We start from the raw sequence: 18,516 nt of genomic DNA, 5'->3' as shown, positions 1-18,516 counted from the left end.
TTAGAATCCATCGGATGCCACTCTGGCATTGTTGAGCATTTTGAAAATCTAAGATGGCTGCCAAAATGAAGAAATCATCATAACTATTCAATAACATTATGTATTTGCTTTATTTTGTCTCAAAGAAAGTGATTTTTTTTTGTTTTTTTAATTAACGATAATTTTAGAACATACAATAAATAATTACAAATTAAAATTTAAAAAAATCCAAAATGGCCAAAAAATGGCCGTTTTTTGAGAAAAACGCGACATTTTTCACGAACAAACTGTCATCATACCTTTATTGAGGCTGAACCTTTATCATTTAATCATTTCCTCATTTCAAATGCAAAATTCTGATTTGAATACATTTGCAATTAAACAATGGAGGTCAAAATAGCAGACAAAGTGTGAAATCCATATAACAATAAGGTGAATACTACACCATAAACTTATTTAATTTTGATCAAAACCATAATTTTCAGGTCAACATTAGAACCGTCTCAATTATACGGTTCTTAACAGTACCAATAGTATAAGGATTACATGACAACGTTATACACATGACAACAACAACCAGTTATATTGTTTTCATTAATAAAGAGTAACTTACTCCCTCTTATTGTGTTTTGTTATTTATGTGTTATGCTTCATCATTACCGTCACAGTCCTCCGCTTCACTGTCACTATTGTTATCTGCCTCCTTTGTTAATCTGTTCGCACAGTTGCACGTTTGATAGCAGCTGCAAAGCTGGGTGCATGGCACGTGTGCCCCATAACACCCACACCTTGCTGTTCCACAAGGTTGATCAGATGAACAACCACACGATACTAGTTTCAACACACTTGCTGGGGCTAGCGGTTTATCATCGGCAATTAGGACGGATGAAAGAACATTGCCCATTACCTCTTTTTTTCCAACCAAACTCAGTTACATTGAATGTTGGGGGATCTTGTTCTAACGTGGCTTTCCAAATGCATGTTTGAAGATGAGCTCTTTTGACAAATTCTAAGAAAGACTCAGTTGTTGGTGGCAACGTTTGTAGTTTTGGAATATTTCTTATATTTTTCTGCCCTATTTTGGAAAGCCAAACTTCATACCTGACATCTGACATTTTAGCTATGTTATAACCTACAAAGCACGCTGTAATTAATGATGTTGCTTCTGACAAAACAAGATCAAAACTTGCATCCTTTACACCAAGATGATCAAGGTGTAATCCGTTCTCTAACTGTTTGATGACCTTAATTTTTCCAATCCCAGTTAGCCTAGCAACTGTGTCACAGCCGGACAACGCATGGGCTGCCAATAAACTTGGAATTATTGCCTTGTTTTTCTGTGTTGTAGCACCAATATCCACAATCGTTCTGTCTGCACTTGTGCTACCCATTAAGACTGTACATGTAAGGTTCATAGTCAAATATACATGTAGGAGTAATACAAACACATCAGTATCGTCGCATATGACCTTGACACAGACAGCTCCCTCTTCTATAGCCTGCACAACTTGTAGAGGAATAATTACATCGGCTTCCTCATTGGTGGTTTGCAAATCCACTCTGTCCATGATGTTATTTCTATGAATTTCTACTGGAATATCCGATGAAACTGTGATAATAAGTTTGTGTTGTACTTCTTGTAGATCATATTTCCTACATCTGAAGTCTTCACATATTAGGTCAATCAACTGAACCTTATTTTAAAATGTGTCAATATAATTTGCTGGGCTGGGAGAGGTGTTGAGGTGGTCAATTTATGACAAACTTTCTTGCAACTACTGGCTCGTCCGGTTCTTGTTCCACGCTTAATGCTGTATGGATGGTATCAGTCGAATATCAGATCCACATCACAAGAACTCAAATATATTAATACAAATCGCCACAAACTATTTACAAAATCCTGCACTGTACCATTGCAGGCCAATGTATGCACCATAGAACTGCACAGCCATCTATTACAATTGTGTCTTGCGTTGATGAAAGTCTAGCTGACTGGGTTACTTGTAGTTTCCTCGTCAATGTTGCTTTTGATGTAGCTATCTTCATGTTACCATTGTTATCAAACATTGAGGCCGGTACTGTTGAACGTTCGTGGCTTAGGACTTTTTTCAAGTCGACTGATCTTGATGACATTAAACCGATTACTATTCCATATATCAAAGCCGTGTCATAGATTGTGCCTGCCTCACAAGTCCCCCCCCCTTATTGTTGATAGCCATTGTTACAACCATGTTGGTCAATTTGCTATGAAAACCTTCTGGCCATGTGTTTTCAAGGCAATCATCTGTTCCATTCCAATTGCTAGAGCATCATCAACGTGAACACATTCATTACCAATTCGTCTTGATACAATGTTAAAGACACCCGTGCTGTGTTCTGCAGGATTCATTGGATCAATGCATGTATCCAACTTCTTTTGAATATTCTGCCGATCAGCACTATCGGCTTTCACTCGAGCAGATGACTTTTCTGCATGTGTAATTATATGTGCAGATTCTTCTTTAATGTTCCTCATTTATTATTGTCTTGGCTAAGCGGGCAACATACATGGAGACTCAGTTTTCAAGGTTTTAAAGCGGATTCCTTAAGTGTTATGCCTATAATTACTCCAGGTCCATGGCCACAGCGCATACATGTGGTTTCAATAAACATATTCGACCATATACCATTCCATAGCCCTCATGATGGCGCATCACATGCTCACCAGCAAAAAAAAAATCTTTCTCGGATATGTGCAGGAATATTTTCCATTGACCTTAAATAATGCAAATTATATCTTGCGTAATTAATATGACTGGCAGCAAAGAAATATGGCATCATAGCTGCTACTGCTGAGAGATGTAGGCCCCATTCTGCTTCTTCTCGTTCGGCTCGAACAAAGAGCATCATGATGAAAACAGGCTTTATCAGGCAGTCTAGCCAAAGACGGGTTGTTCTACTATTCTTTGCTTTACTCTCCAGGGAGAGCATAAGGTCGTCAAAAGAGATTCTTTTCTTAAAACTTCTTCAGCTTCCATTCCATTCTGAGGGCCCTTACATTTTGTGAAAAGTTCTTCCCCGTCAACATCCTGGTCAATCCATCTTGGTTTTGCTTATTGTCCACAACTGAAAATGTTTGTACCGGTTTAAACCCCCAATGCTTTTCATTGACCCGTCCAATGCGGTGACCTTAGGTTAATTCTTCTCTTCTATGTGTGTATGTTGTTTCGTAGTGTGCTGCTAAGTGTTGTTTTGGCAAGTGTTCACTTGCCTTAAATAAATGACCAACTAATTGTTTATAATGAGAATGAAATACTGCTCCAGCAGCTGGAGTTTCACTTCTTTATATTGTAAAATACAGTTGGCCATTTAAGTGGTCAATGCATCAGATGTACTGGGGTAAGTCTGGTGTGTAGCTCAGTTATGTGGCTCAGTAAGGTATCTCTATGAACACAACTTATTTCATCTAAAAAGAAAACAAGAACAACATTTAATTTTATTTTCTTGCAACTGTTATTGAACTGGCAGCTAAACTATAGGTAAATGATAACATGTATCCGGCTTCTAGAACCATCCGAAGACTATTACACTTTTGAAGAATAATTAAGCGGCACCTTTCTTAGAATAACACATTCAATAAATTTATTAACACACATTTAGTTAACCGTGACATAAATTGGCCTTCGGTCCATTCGTGCGAGGGCAAATTTGCAAATAGTTACACAATGACATTCGCAGAATTGTTCATGATATTGACATTTGTTTATTTTCTCATTTAACATATTTACAAGCAAATTATACCAGCCACATTTAGATAAGTTATTCATTTTATAGAGGTCTATATAAGGCTGACTGTACTTACATGTAACCATTGTTAATTCACGTTGAAGCTGCTGAAAACTCTTCTACTTTTCCTAGTTTGTTTTTTATTGCAGACGTTTAAATGGCGGATTTATAACAAAGGGAAATAACTTTATAATGTAAATTATAATCTATTATAATTTTCCTTTAAACATGTTGAATGTTAATTATTAATTTTGTATTAAAATGTTTTAAGAAGTAATAACATCCCAAAAGATTTACAACTTTGATAAAATAAAATAAATTAAGATAAACAACTATGATACAATAAAATAATAAAATTTCCCAAAAATACCTGTTTTTATGAAATTGTATGGTATTTACAGTTTTTGATATTGAAATGTATCACCATGATGAGTTATTTCAGCTTATGTAATTATTTAATGCGTAAACAATAATGTAGATGAATGTGGTATAAGTGTGTATGATTGTGCTCTCAAAAGCAGGTTCAAAAATAAATTGTAATGGGAATACCACGATTTTGTCATTTTGGTCAGCATCTTTGCCGCCATCTTGGCATCAATTTTGTATAATCTTTTTTGCAGCAAGAGCATTTTTCGTATTAAAAGCCTCCAGGATATTGATATTTATTTAAACGAATTATTCAAGTGAAAAAAAAGACGAGTATTCCAAAAATATAGGAGATATAGGAAATTGTGTACTTTTGGCAGCCACGTTGGCGGCCATTTTGGATTTTTTGCAAAATGCTAAATGTTGCTAAGGTGGTATCCGATGGATTTTGGTTATAGAGATGTTCGGGAACAATAATACAGCAAAACATTTTATGCGTACTATAAATCCAGGTCAGCCCAAAAATCAGGGTTTGACATCTAGACTATATTCGAAGAAGTTAACGTACAATCAAATGATCTGGACAATTCCCTTGGCGATTTGGTAATACATCATTTTTTGTTGTTTAAAATAAATATAGTTGCATAATAAAAACTGAAACGTTTGCTCGCAGATATGTTTAAACGGATTGGAAGCATTTTAGAACTCGAAACGCTATCAATATAACAAGGTAACCGCCTTCGTAAGTTCTGTGATTATTAAAACCGACTCGTAACTTCTTTATTCTTTTTTCCAAACTGTTGTGGCAGCAATAATTTTAAAAAGAAAGGACTGAGCTGAGATATCTTAGAATACACGATCTTAAAATCTGAAGTTTCGCGAAATTCGTACAAAATATGCGATGTCTAGGGTATTATTTAGGTTTCATTAAAGTCATATTATAAAAAAATGCTCCGTTCCCTTGGCGGCATTTTTTTCAGTTTCGAACTTGGCTGAGATAATAAGAACAAATGTAAGAAAGCTAATTTCATGAAGGTTTGGAAAACATTTTGACCTCTAAACCTTGGTCCCAATGTTTCACTACAGCCATATATGGAAAACTGATCCCGCCTCATATGGTCATGTTGTTCATTGGAATTTGTTCGAGATACCATAATAACAACAAAACAAAAAACATTAAAACAAATGCTCTGAGTTTAATTAAGATATGACTTTTGAGAATTTACAATGTTTTGCTTTAGTCATACAAGGAAAATCGCCCCGCCCGATGCAGCCATGTTTTTCAATGGACCGTAACTATGTTTCGATGAGATATCATAAGGAAAAAATGCTCTTAGCAAGTTTCATGATGATCGGGCATAAATTTTGTGTTCAAAAGGTTTAACTGAAGCCATATCAGGAAAACAGCCCGCCAACTGGCGCTTTTTTATAAGACCTTTGCTATACATGTATTCAAACACTGCTCTTATATCATAAGAACACATTATATCTATGAAAGTTGTTCACAAATGCCGTAGATGGAAAACTGTCCCACACCTGGTCGGAGCAGAACACAGTTCTAAGTTGATCAACATAATACAAGGACAGATATGCTGCCCAAGTTTCATGAAGAATATACTACAAAAACAAACATTTGTATAGGGAACACAATATTTCATGTTAGCAAAAACAATGCCTTTTCTCTTAGCAGCCATATATCTTTTCAATAGACCATTTTAACTTAACTGAGATATCATGAGATAAAATGATAATTTTATCTTGACATCCAGGTTTTGACACCTAGCGACCCAGTTTTAAAACTTTGCCGAAATTTCAATTGAGAAATGATCTGACAAAGTTTTATTATGTTAGATGTTGGTTTATTAAAACTTATCTTTTCCTGAAGAAAATGTTGTTTCTTTGTTTGGTTTGCATAAAGAATTAAAAACTGGTTCATTTACGTATAAAAAATGTAGAAAGTTTCTAGATTGCATATTTTATATCAAATAAATGTACGATACGTTTATTTGTTTTAGATTTGGTTGGCGTAAAGTATCTATTCGAAGTGGATAGTGTCTGTTCGGTTTACGCAACAAATCCTTTTAAAGAGCGACGAAGAAACATTAAAGTGATATTATAGGCATCTTACAGTTTATAGGTGTCTATCGCAGCCGTTGTTCATTTTTGGTGGCTTGACTTCATATACACTTATATTTGTTAATGCAGCATCAACGTACTAAACAATATCCCGGAAAGAGTAAAAAATGCATTTGAGTATTAACCGTACTTTCGTTTGACAACTGATCATGCATGTACGATGTGAACCTAAATTTAGTTTTAGTGCAGATTCGTTCATACGACACAACGACACCATTTTGTTTTACGGATCATTTCGGCTTAGAGGACTAGGTAAGTCACGTAAGAATATCGAATATAATATATATATTTTTTATAAACAACTGGTAGCAAGATGAGTTGCAGATAATTGGTCAGTAACCACATTTTAACTATTTTGACCTGTTAATTCTTTTCAGCTTAATTCAACAGTGAAAATGCCCATAATATCACTTTAATATTTATCGTAATACACAAATTGAATGTATTCTGGTAATTTTGGTTTTATTTTCTAAACAATTGTATGTTTTATTTGTCTTACAAACCTAACATCAAATATATTATGCTTACATAAGGAATACGGAACAGAACATTATTCCTTAATTGAATAAGGAACCGTACATTTTACCTTAATTGAATAAGAAACCGAACATTATTACTTCATCGAATAAGGAACCGTACACTATTCCTTTATTGAATAGGGAACCGTACACTATTCCTTTATTGAATAAGGAGCCGTCCATTATTCCTTAATTAAATAAGGAACCGAACATTATTCCTTAATCGAATAAGGAACCGTACACTATTCCTTACTTGAGTAAGGAACCGTACATTATTCCTTAATTGAATAAGGAACCGTACATGTAATTGAATAAGGAACTAAGAAAGAGGAACGATCTTTCTCTCCACAGCCTCTGTAAGTAGTTGAAAGTAAGAAGACATTTCTTGCCATAAGTTTTGCTTCTATTGGTAGTTGAGAGTAAGTTAACATTTCTTCAAATATGTTTATCTGCTATTGGTAGTTTAGGGTACACTGTGCCTGCAGTATTCTTAGGAGGACAGATGCACCATCACCACAAAGAACAATACGCGAATCATTGTTGTAGAGCAATTGCACTTTCTTTACAAAATAATGCTGAAATTAATAAATGCAAGCAATATTATTATTATATTGTTTAATTTACATATTTTGTTTAATAATTATTTAGTATCAATACTTCGCGTTATTAATCAATATATTAATTATCATTGCATTTTGCGTTTATTTCCGTGTGTGAATGCAACATGTACATAAAACCCAACTGTAAAACTCTCTCAAAGATTCTCAAAAACTAAAACAACACCAACAACACTTTCTAATACACTCTGTACATTAAGCAATTATAAAAAGTGACCAACATCCAAGCTGCGGTATCCATAAATATATATTAATGGATCAGAAGTTGATCCAAATGAAAAGACGCTTGATGAAACAGTTAATCAGTCGGTAATCGCTTTGTTGACGAATACCAGTCGGGCCATCGTGGTTGCACATTAAATTCCAGAGGACGAGAATGCGAGACCGCAAGAGTACGATGACGAGAATGCAACAATACGATGAGGACAGTGAAACAATACGATGGCGAGAAGGCGATGGCGAGAATGTCAGAACGCGACAATGCAATGACGACAATGCGACAGTGCGATGACGACAGTGCGACAATACTTTCGCGTTCGCACATTATCGCCCTCTGGATTTTTATGTGTAACTACGATGGCCCTAACGGTATTCCGTACTTTGTCCTATCACCGTTACCAGTAAGCGTTTATCATATTAACCGTTTTCTTATCAAATGATATATGCTTTGAATATGTCAATCAAACAGTTCAGTATAATTTGATTGTTTGCTTACAGAACAGAACAGAACAGAACAGAACTTTGTTTGTTTTCACAGGTTACAAAACAATTGCATTTTGTAATAACATGTGAGCATATATATAAGATAATTACACAGATATCAAACAAACAGTATTATATACGATAAATCATAGTAGATCAATTGGGAAAGTGGTTGTCATGTGAAAATTCTCCAGTAGAGGGTCAGTAACATAATGGTTATTTAAACAATATATTGTCTACAAACAAAAGAAATACAGTATTAAATTAACAAACATGCGATTCAGGGGTCGCACTGTTTACAATTTGAATCGCGTTCTGAGAAACTACACCTTCCGCTTTTATGACATTTTTTGTTTAAATGAAGTCCCTTCTTATCAAACATCCATTGTAGGCGGAAAGTGTCGTCCCTGATTAGCCTGTGCGGACTGCACAGGCTTATATGGGATGACACTTTACGCACATGCATTAAGCCCAGTTTTCTCAGAACAAGGCTCATGTAGTGATACCGGAATATATACCGTGGGTTCGACGATGCTCCACACTTGACAGTTGTCTTATTTGTATAATCATTTGATATTAACCCTTTGCATGCTGGGAAATTTTTCGTCTGCTAAAATGTTGTCTGCTGATTTTCTAAAATTAGCATTTTCTTCGATTTTTTTTCAAAGAATACTATCAGAATAGCAAACAGTTTGGATCCAGATGAGACGCCACGTTCTGTGGCGTCTCATCTGGATCCAAACTGTTTGCAAAGGCCTTCAAAATTCGGTTCCAGCACTGAAAGGGTTAATTGAACATTGCAAATGTTCTGAATTACTGCATGCAAAACTAAATCGATACCGCAAATAAATACCTCTCAATCAAGTCCCGGGAATAGAACTGAAGCTAACCGGAAACGATTATGGAGCGCACACAAGCGTACCGTATAGCTGTTACAAATTAATTTCCATCAGTTTTGTTTGGTTGCACCTAAATGCAATGTCTAAAGGACAATGAAAAGCAAATTTGATCAACCACACCATTTTTTCTTTAAATCTATTATTTAACACAAAAAAGGCGACCCATGTTCCATACACGGCGTTTCCGATTGCCGACAAAAGTTGCAATGTACACAAGGACTGCGACTGGCTGTACTTGACGAGATAATCGCGGCGTTCACAATCGAGGCGAGCGCATCACTGGATGTACATTACAGTGTCGTACAGGTATTAAATAATAAAAATATTATAATTTTTATTTAATAATAATAATTATTTTATATATAAGAATAGTTATTTTATTTCATTTCACAATGAGAAACCTGTTAAAATAACTGCAAATACAAATATGTTTTCGAAAAACATGTATATAGTAAATGAGTTATTTTGTTAGTTTTTTTATATTAAATTTAATATTAATTGAAAACAAATCCACATACTTCCGGTTTTCTGATATATGTAATTGAAGCAATTCAAATGCGCGTTTTTGTTAACTTGATTTTTACTATTGACGTATGTGTCTAACAACATCAGTTTTATATGCGTTTTTTCGTTCCTCAGGTCAACGCTATGACTGCTGCCTGCAAAGTGAGCACATTCTCATTGGTCCTGTGGCTGGGACTTTACGGGGGACTAGTCACTGGTGAGGAAGTATTCGTAGCAAGAATCAAATTGATATCAAATATATCATACATTGTATAAACTCGAAACTAGAACTTATTAAGTGAAGCACTTGTCAACAATTATAGCGGTATTTACCAAAACATCATCAATTCGTTATACATGTAAATTCGATTAAGTATTTGATAAGATATTTTATTTGGAACATTAAATTATTTTGCTGTTTGGAATTATATCCCATATGACATATTAAGGGCTTCATTAAGGATAACCTATCAGTCGCATCTCTTGCCTCCTCAGTATTTGTTTAGTAATGTCCTAATAAAAATGTTAATATACCAAATACACATCCTGAAGACAGTGCATCTCTTATTTGGTTCAATTTAAGCCGTTAATTAAATCGCAATTAGTCGAAGCAAAGTTTGAATTGTTGAGATACTTTTCATTGTATTACACACTTTATCAGAACGTAATGCCCCCATGCAACCCTGTTCTGCTAATCCACACCTGGCCTTTGTCATTCATTACTGGAACTAACGATGTGGATAAAAAACGTAACATCCGGAAATATAGGAAGTGACGTCACATACGTCGCTCCGGATCCTCGCATCAGCGGAACAACCGCGTCTTTGAACGGACTCATTTGTAGAAGTTTGCTTGGAAGAGACGTCAATAGCCTTATACGATTTTCCCATAGGGACGTACATGTATATATTAATGGAAAACACAAGTGATGGGATACTTTTCCAGTTCAGAGGCGACACATCTGCTCCAAATTTCAGTACTCTTACAGCATACGTGAACACGGGAAACGTTGCGATTGATTTGGGCACTTTTGGAAATGCAACATCTACATGTACCAACATAAGCTTGCAAGCGAACAAATGGCATAACATGATTGTTGTGCGTGACAAAAATAAGAACTGCGTCGATGTAATTATTAACCGCACAGCCACCATCAAGTTGATTGTCGGAAACATGTCCAACGTTGACTTCAGCATTCAGGTACAATGAGGCTCAAATGAACATGTGACGCACCATCTCCAGTTGCGCCTTTACATGGTCAGATCATGTGCGTATAAGTCACTTTGGCCAAACTGAAACCGGGTGTAATTTCCGATCTCTGCTACGACTACGATGCAAAATGTATTACTGACCAAACCATAGCCACCACAAGTACGTGAACAACAACACTATCACAAGCAACAAAAACAGTAACAGCAACAAAAACAATAACACGACATGCCACGGTATCGCTTGACACACAACACAATACGACACATGTCACTGTATCGCCTGACACAATATTGGTATTGATAGACACATGACACGATACGACACATGCCAATGTATTGCATGACATACAGCACAATACGACACATGCCAATGTATCGCCTGACTCAATATTGGTATTGATAGACATACGACACGATATGACATATATCACTGTATCGTCTGACTCAATATTGGTATTGATAGACATACGACACGATACGACACATGCCACTGTATCGCCTGACTCAATATTGGTATTGATAGGCATACGACACGATACGACACATGCCACTGTATCGCCTGACTCAATATTGGTATTGATAGACAAACGACACAATACGACACATGTCACTGTATCGCCTGACTCAATATTGGTATTGATAGACATACGACACAAACCAATGTTTCGCCTTACTCAATATTGGTATTGATAGACATACGACACGATACGACATATGCCACTGTATCGCCTGACTCAATATTGGTATTGATATACATACGACACTATATGACACATATCATTGCATCGCCTGACACACAACACGATAGTACACATGCAACTGTATCGCCTGACTCAATATTGGTATTGATAGACACACACCACAATACGAAACATGCCAATGTATCGCCTGACTCAATATTGGTATTGATATACATACGACACGATACGACACATTTCATTGCATCGCATGACACACAACACAATTGTACACATGCAACTGTATTGCCTGACTCAATATTGGTATTGATAGACACACACCACAATACGACGCATGCAACTGTATCGCCTGACTCAATATTGGTATTGATATACACACGACACGATACGACAAATGCTATTGCATCGCCTGACACACAACACGATACGACACATGCAACTGTATCGCCTGACTCAATATTGGTATTGATATACACACGACACGATACGACTTATGCCATTGTATCGCATGACATAATATAGGAATTGATAGACACACGGCACGATACGACATATGCCACTGTATCGCCGGAAACAATATTGGTATTGATATACACACGACACGATACGACACGATACGACACATACCATTGCATCGCCTGACACACAACACGATACGACACATGCCACTGTATCGCCTGACTCAATATTGGAATTGATAGACATACGACACGAAACGACACATGTCATTGCATCGCCTGACACACAACACGATACGACACATGCAATTGTATGGCATGACACAATATTGGTATTTATAGGCACACGACACGATACGACACATGCCACTGTATCGCATGACATAATATTGATATTGATATACATACGACACGATACGACACATGCCACTGTATCGCCTGACTCAATATTGGTATTGATAGACATGCGACACGATACGACGTATGCCACTGTATCGCCTGACACACAACACGATACGAAACATGCAACTGTATCGCCTGACTCAATATTGGTATTGATAGACATACTAAATGATACAACACATACCATTGCATCGCCTGACACACAACACGATAGTACACATGCAACTGTATCGCCCGACTCAATATTGGTATTGATAGACACACAACACAAAACGACACATGCAACTGTATCGCCTGACTAAATATTGGTATTGATATACACACAACACGATACGACACATGCCATTGCATCGCCTGACACTCAACACGATACGACACATGCAACTGTATCGCCTGACTCAATATTGGTATTGATATACACACGACACGATACGACAAATGCTATTGCATCGCCTGGCACACAACACGATACGACACATGCCACTGTATCGCATGACATAATGTTGGTATTGATAGACATACGACACGATACGACACATGCAAATGTATCGCATGATATATTATTGGTACTGACAAACACACACCACAATACGACGCATGCAACTGTATCGCCTGACTCAATATTGGTATTGATATACACACGACACGATACGACAAATGCTATTGCATCGCCTGACACACAACACGATACGACACATGCAACTGTATCGCCTGACTCAATATTGGTATTGATATACACACGGCACGATACGACTTATGCCATTGTATCGCATGACATAATATAGGAATTGATAGACACACGGCACGATACGACATATGCCACTGTATCGCCGGAAACAATATTGGTATTGATATACACACGACACGATACGACACGATACGACACATACCATTGCATCGCCTGACACACAACACGATACGACACATGCCACTGTATCGCCTGACTCAATATTGGAATTGATAGACATATGACACGAAACGACACATGTCATTGCATCGCCTGACACACAACACGATACGACACATGCAATTGTATGGCATGACACAATATTGGTATTTATAGGCACACGACACGATACGACACATGCCACTGTATCGCATGACATAATATTGATATATATAGTCATACGACACGATACGACACATGCCACTGTATCGCCTGACTCAATATTGGTATTGATAGACATGCGACACGATACGACGTATGCCACTGTATCGCCTGACACACAACACGATACGAAACATGCAACTGTATCGCCTGACTCAATAATGGTATTGATAGACATACTAAATGATACAACACATACCATTGCATCGCCTGACACACAACACGATAGTACACATGCGACTGTATCGCCCGACTCAATATTGGTATTGATAGACACACAACACAAAACGACACATGCAACTGTATCGCCTGACTAAATATTGGTATTGATATACACACAACACGATACGACACATGCCATTGCATCGCCTGACACTCAACACGATACGACACATGCAACTGTATCGCCTGACTCAATATTGGTATTGATATACACACGACACGATACGACAAATGCTATTGCATCGCCTGGCACACAACACGATACGACACATGCCACTGTATCGCATGACATAATGTTGGTATTGATAGACATACGACACGATACGACACATGCAAATGTATCGCATGATATATTATTGGTACTGACAAACACACGACACAAAACGACAAATGACACTGTATCGCCTGACACAATGCTGGTATTAATAGACACACGACACGATACGACACGTGCCACTGTATCGCCTGACACAATATTTGTAGCGATAAACAAACGACAAGATGCGTTACACGCCACTCTATCGCCTGACACAATATTGGTAGAATAGAAACAAAACGATACATAACATTGTATCGCCTGACACAAGACACGATACGACACATGCCACTGTATTTCCTGACACACGAAATGATACTTCACATGCCACTGTATCGCCTGACAAAATATTGGTATTGATAGGCACACGGCACGATACGAAACATACCATTTTATCGCATGACACACGACACATTCCGACACATGCAACTGTATGGTCTGACACACGACACAATACGACACATGGCTTTGTATCGATTCCGCACGATACAACACCTGTCATTATTTCACCAGACACACGATACGATACGACACATACCATTGTATCGCATGACACACGTCACAATACGATACATGTCACTGTATCTCCTGACACACGACACGATACGACAGATGAATTTGTATCAATACGACACGAAGTAACACATTTCATTGTATCACCAGACATACGACACGTTACGACACTTAAAATTAAATCGCCAGACACACGACCTTATATGACACATGTCATTTGTATCAACTGAAAAACGGCACGATACGACACATGGTATTTGCACTGTCTGACACACAACACTAAACGACACATGCGATTGCATCGCCTGACACAATATAACTAGTGATAGACACACGACGCGATACGCCACATGCCATTGCATCGCCTGACAAAATACAGGCATTGATAGACACACGAAACAATACGACTCATGCCACTGTATCGCATGACACAATATTGGTATTGATAGACACGACACGATACGACACATGCCACTATATTGCATGCCACAATATTGGAACTGCTAGACACACGACACGATACGACACATGCCACGGTATCGCATGACAAAATACAGGCATTGATAGATACACGACACGATACGACACATGTCATTGCATCGCCTGACACAATACCAGTATTGATAGACACAAGACACGATACGCAATTGACACGATTGCTTGGCACACAATTGGTATTACCTGATACACGATACAGTACGACGGATACGATTTTATCATCTGCTACATAATTTGTATCGCCAGACAAACGACACTTAACCACACCGCAATCGCGTCGCCTGACACTGTATTGGTATTACCTGCCACGACACGATACGACAAATGACATTTAACTGCTTTGTTTTGCAAAGAAAAATATTGCAGCAATATTTTAGTGTGTTTGAACATCGACGAGATCGTTACTTATTGTCGAGTGTCGTATTAATTATGGTCTAAGGTGCAGCATTATCTATTCATAATCCGTTATCGTACCCCGGCGTGAGCTGAAACATAACAAAAGGCACATTATAAATGCAATTTACCGCACTGGATAAAAATTATTGATTGAAACTTTCGCAAAACATAAGTGGCGGCGAAGCTATTTGGCTCAGTATTAATTCTCCTTTACAGTGGTATTTTCTCATCAAACAACACTAGCAAGCATACTTGTAGGTTTATGAAAACGGGTCACCACGTACAAATGGGCATCAATTGCATTTTTATTATTATGAAATCTAATTATACGCACTAAGTACATACGTTCAAACATAAATTCTAAATTTGAAATAGTATACAAGCGTATGTCCGTGGCATCTTTCAGGTCGAACATTTGAAATTCTCGAGAGATGCTCTCATTTCAAAATGACTCAACGCAACGTGACGTTCTTAGATGATGACGTAATCGACATGTTGGATGTTGATGACGCCACAGCGTGTTCCCAGCACTGCGTCCGACGAGCCGACTGCACAACTTTTGTGACGATGCCTGACGTCGACGGGTTCGTCTGCTGGTTAGGTAGAGGAGAACATCCTGCTGTACCAGTTGATTTCTCTTCTTCCTTGTTTACTTTGGTTTAGCAGATTTAGTTTTTATTGTGCTGACAATACAGAAATATTCATTTGAAACAGTCATATTTTATGTTTTAAAAATCAACTCTGCACGAGTATATTATAAATTATTAACATACTCTCTAAATGAGCAAAATTTAGAACATTTATTCTGAGAATGTCAGACATCTAAAGCAATCATTGATGAAATGTTACCAGAACAATCTGTTCCTTTCATCAACATGACACTTATTTCTACTTGGATATTCAATTAAGTGTGCTATAGGCATAAATAATGTTATTTTGTTTATTAAATTATAATTGCACAAAAGTAAAATGAATAAATGAATTCCAAGCATTACGGGAGCAAAAAAATACAAGTATGAATATGCTATATTAAGAAAAATATCAATTTAATAAAATAATGTAGAATGCTTTGACATTGAAAGGGAACCGTTTATTGCTATTGTCTCACAAAATTAGAAATCAAATTTGATGATTGTTATTGTTTTAAGCACTTTTTACAAATAATATTTAAGGCGCCCCGTTACTGCAATAAAATGTAGGACCTATATATAATTACTGTATGCACCTTTAATTGCTTCTCTATGCCCTTTTCACCTGTTACTACAATGTACACATTCTTTGTTGTTTTTTCACACTAGAAGATTTTTTTCCTTTGTATGTACTTTGAATATGTTTTTTTTTAACACACAACTTAATATAATTGTAAAGTTTACAAGACACTTCACTAACTTAAATGCTTCGTCTGATGTAGACTACTACTTTATATACTTAAGATATGAGTTGGTTGCATTGCATGCTTTTTTTCCGATTGCAAATCATAATTGTTAAAATTTATTTTGTACGTGTACCTGTTTACAATTCGAAATAAAATGTGTTTAAAAAAAACAAACAAACAAAAACATTCTCTCTAAAAACGTTCAGCGTTACGTTAAGACCGTCCTTTAGAGGTTGTTAAGTTATACGGCTGTAACGTAACACATTGATCAACATGGGCGACATCTGAGACGAATAGTTCAAACCTAAAACATTGTTGTATAACTATACCTCAGAATGTCAGAATCTGAAAGATAATACATAACAGCGGTCAGATTACTAGGTATAATAACTAAAATCAAATAAAGCGAAAAGCTAAACAAAAGTCGACCCATTGCTAAAAAATGTCATGATATTGTAGTTCATTTCCATGATAAACATGTTTGTCGTGGATACCCGATTGAAGGGCAACCATTTAATATAAAAAGAGAGTCAAATTTTATACTAGACAGATTCGGCTAGACTTGAAAGATAGCTTTTGTGAGACATTTAGACTTTTCGCCTAATTCATCAATGTTATACTATGAAATTGTGTAAATTGAAAATTGGTATACAATTCAATAACATCGCGTTATTACTATTACAGTACCATATAGACAGAAATAATTTTAAAACAACGTTACAAAAGACTTTATTGTGAATTGTAGCAATTTTGTCGCCGTCATGAATAACGCTACAGGGTCACTTTGTTCATAGTTCAATGTAAGTAATAAGGACATCAGAAAAGTCACCTGATGTCAGCTGATTAAAAATGTCTGCATCAAACCATATTTCCATATTTAAATTCATAATTGTTCGATTGAAATCCGTTTTGAAAATCATATTCCTTTCGATGCATTTTTTTTGTTCGTTCAGACCTTCTTTTTCAAACTGTATAACCACATTTTCTTGATTTTATGGGTTATTTTAACCCATTGATGCCTAGCGTTATGAAAAAATGCCATGGCAAACAGCGTTGACCCAGATGAGACGCCGCATGAAACGGCACCCACCCCCTGTTGTGTTTTGCGCTCTCCGTCCAGATTCCCTGGTTCCTTTAGGTCAATTGCGCGAGATATGTCCGTTAATATGTGTTAGTATAAATATCAGTTCTATAAACTATAAGCCGTATTTATTTGTTCTGTAGTACATAGCCTTTCGTCTATCTGTTACTTTCTTGTTCAAATCTTAGTGTTTCATATATATATATATATATATATATATATATATATATATATATATATATATATATATTATATATATATATATATATATATATATATATATATATATATATATATTACGTCTTATGCACTTATATATATATATAATGTAATACTCATAACAAGTTTTAATGTACTCTGCCAAAGCACTTCCAAGATATGGCTCCGGACACACAAAAGAGCATTTTTCAAGATAAAAAGAGCCATAACTCCGTTATTAACGGATGGAGTACAACACAATTTGGCGTGCATCATCCTGTTATCAATATATATTCTCATACCAAGTTTAAATGAAATCCACCAAAGCACATCCAAGATATGGCTCCGGATGGACGGACGGAAGGACGGACAGAAAGACGGACGGAAAGACGGACGGACGGATGGACGGACAATGCCAAAACAATATCTCTCCGCCTATAGAGGGGGATAACAAGCACACACGCATTCATACACACACGCATACACACCAGCATACACACGAATACACATTTATAAATATTCAACTCTATTAACATTGTATCTAACAAATTTCT

General features: G+C 36.6%; 1 long non-coding RNA gene across 1 annotated transcript; it reads left to right on the top strand.

Moving 5' to 3' along the window:
* The first annotated feature begins 9,176 nt into the window (after positions 1 to 9,176).
* Positions 9,177 to 16,771, top strand: LOC127840314 (uncharacterized). Its single transcript, XR_008030518.1, has 3 exons — positions 9,177 to 9,288; positions 9,622 to 9,703; positions 15,715 to 16,771. It is a non-coding gene; the product is annotated as an uncharacterized LOC127840314 (long non-coding RNA).
* The last annotated feature ends 1,745 nt before the right edge of the window (positions 16,772 to 18,516 follow it).

The sequence above is a fragment of the Dreissena polymorpha genome, chromosome 8, assembly GCF_020536995.1.
Source record: "Dreissena polymorpha isolate Duluth1 chromosome 8, UMN_Dpol_1.0, whole genome shotgun sequence".
Lineage (NCBI taxonomy): Eukaryota > Metazoa > Mollusca > Bivalvia > Myida > Dreissenidae > Dreissena > Dreissena polymorpha.
This window is presented reverse-complemented; position numbering and strand designations above follow the sequence as displayed.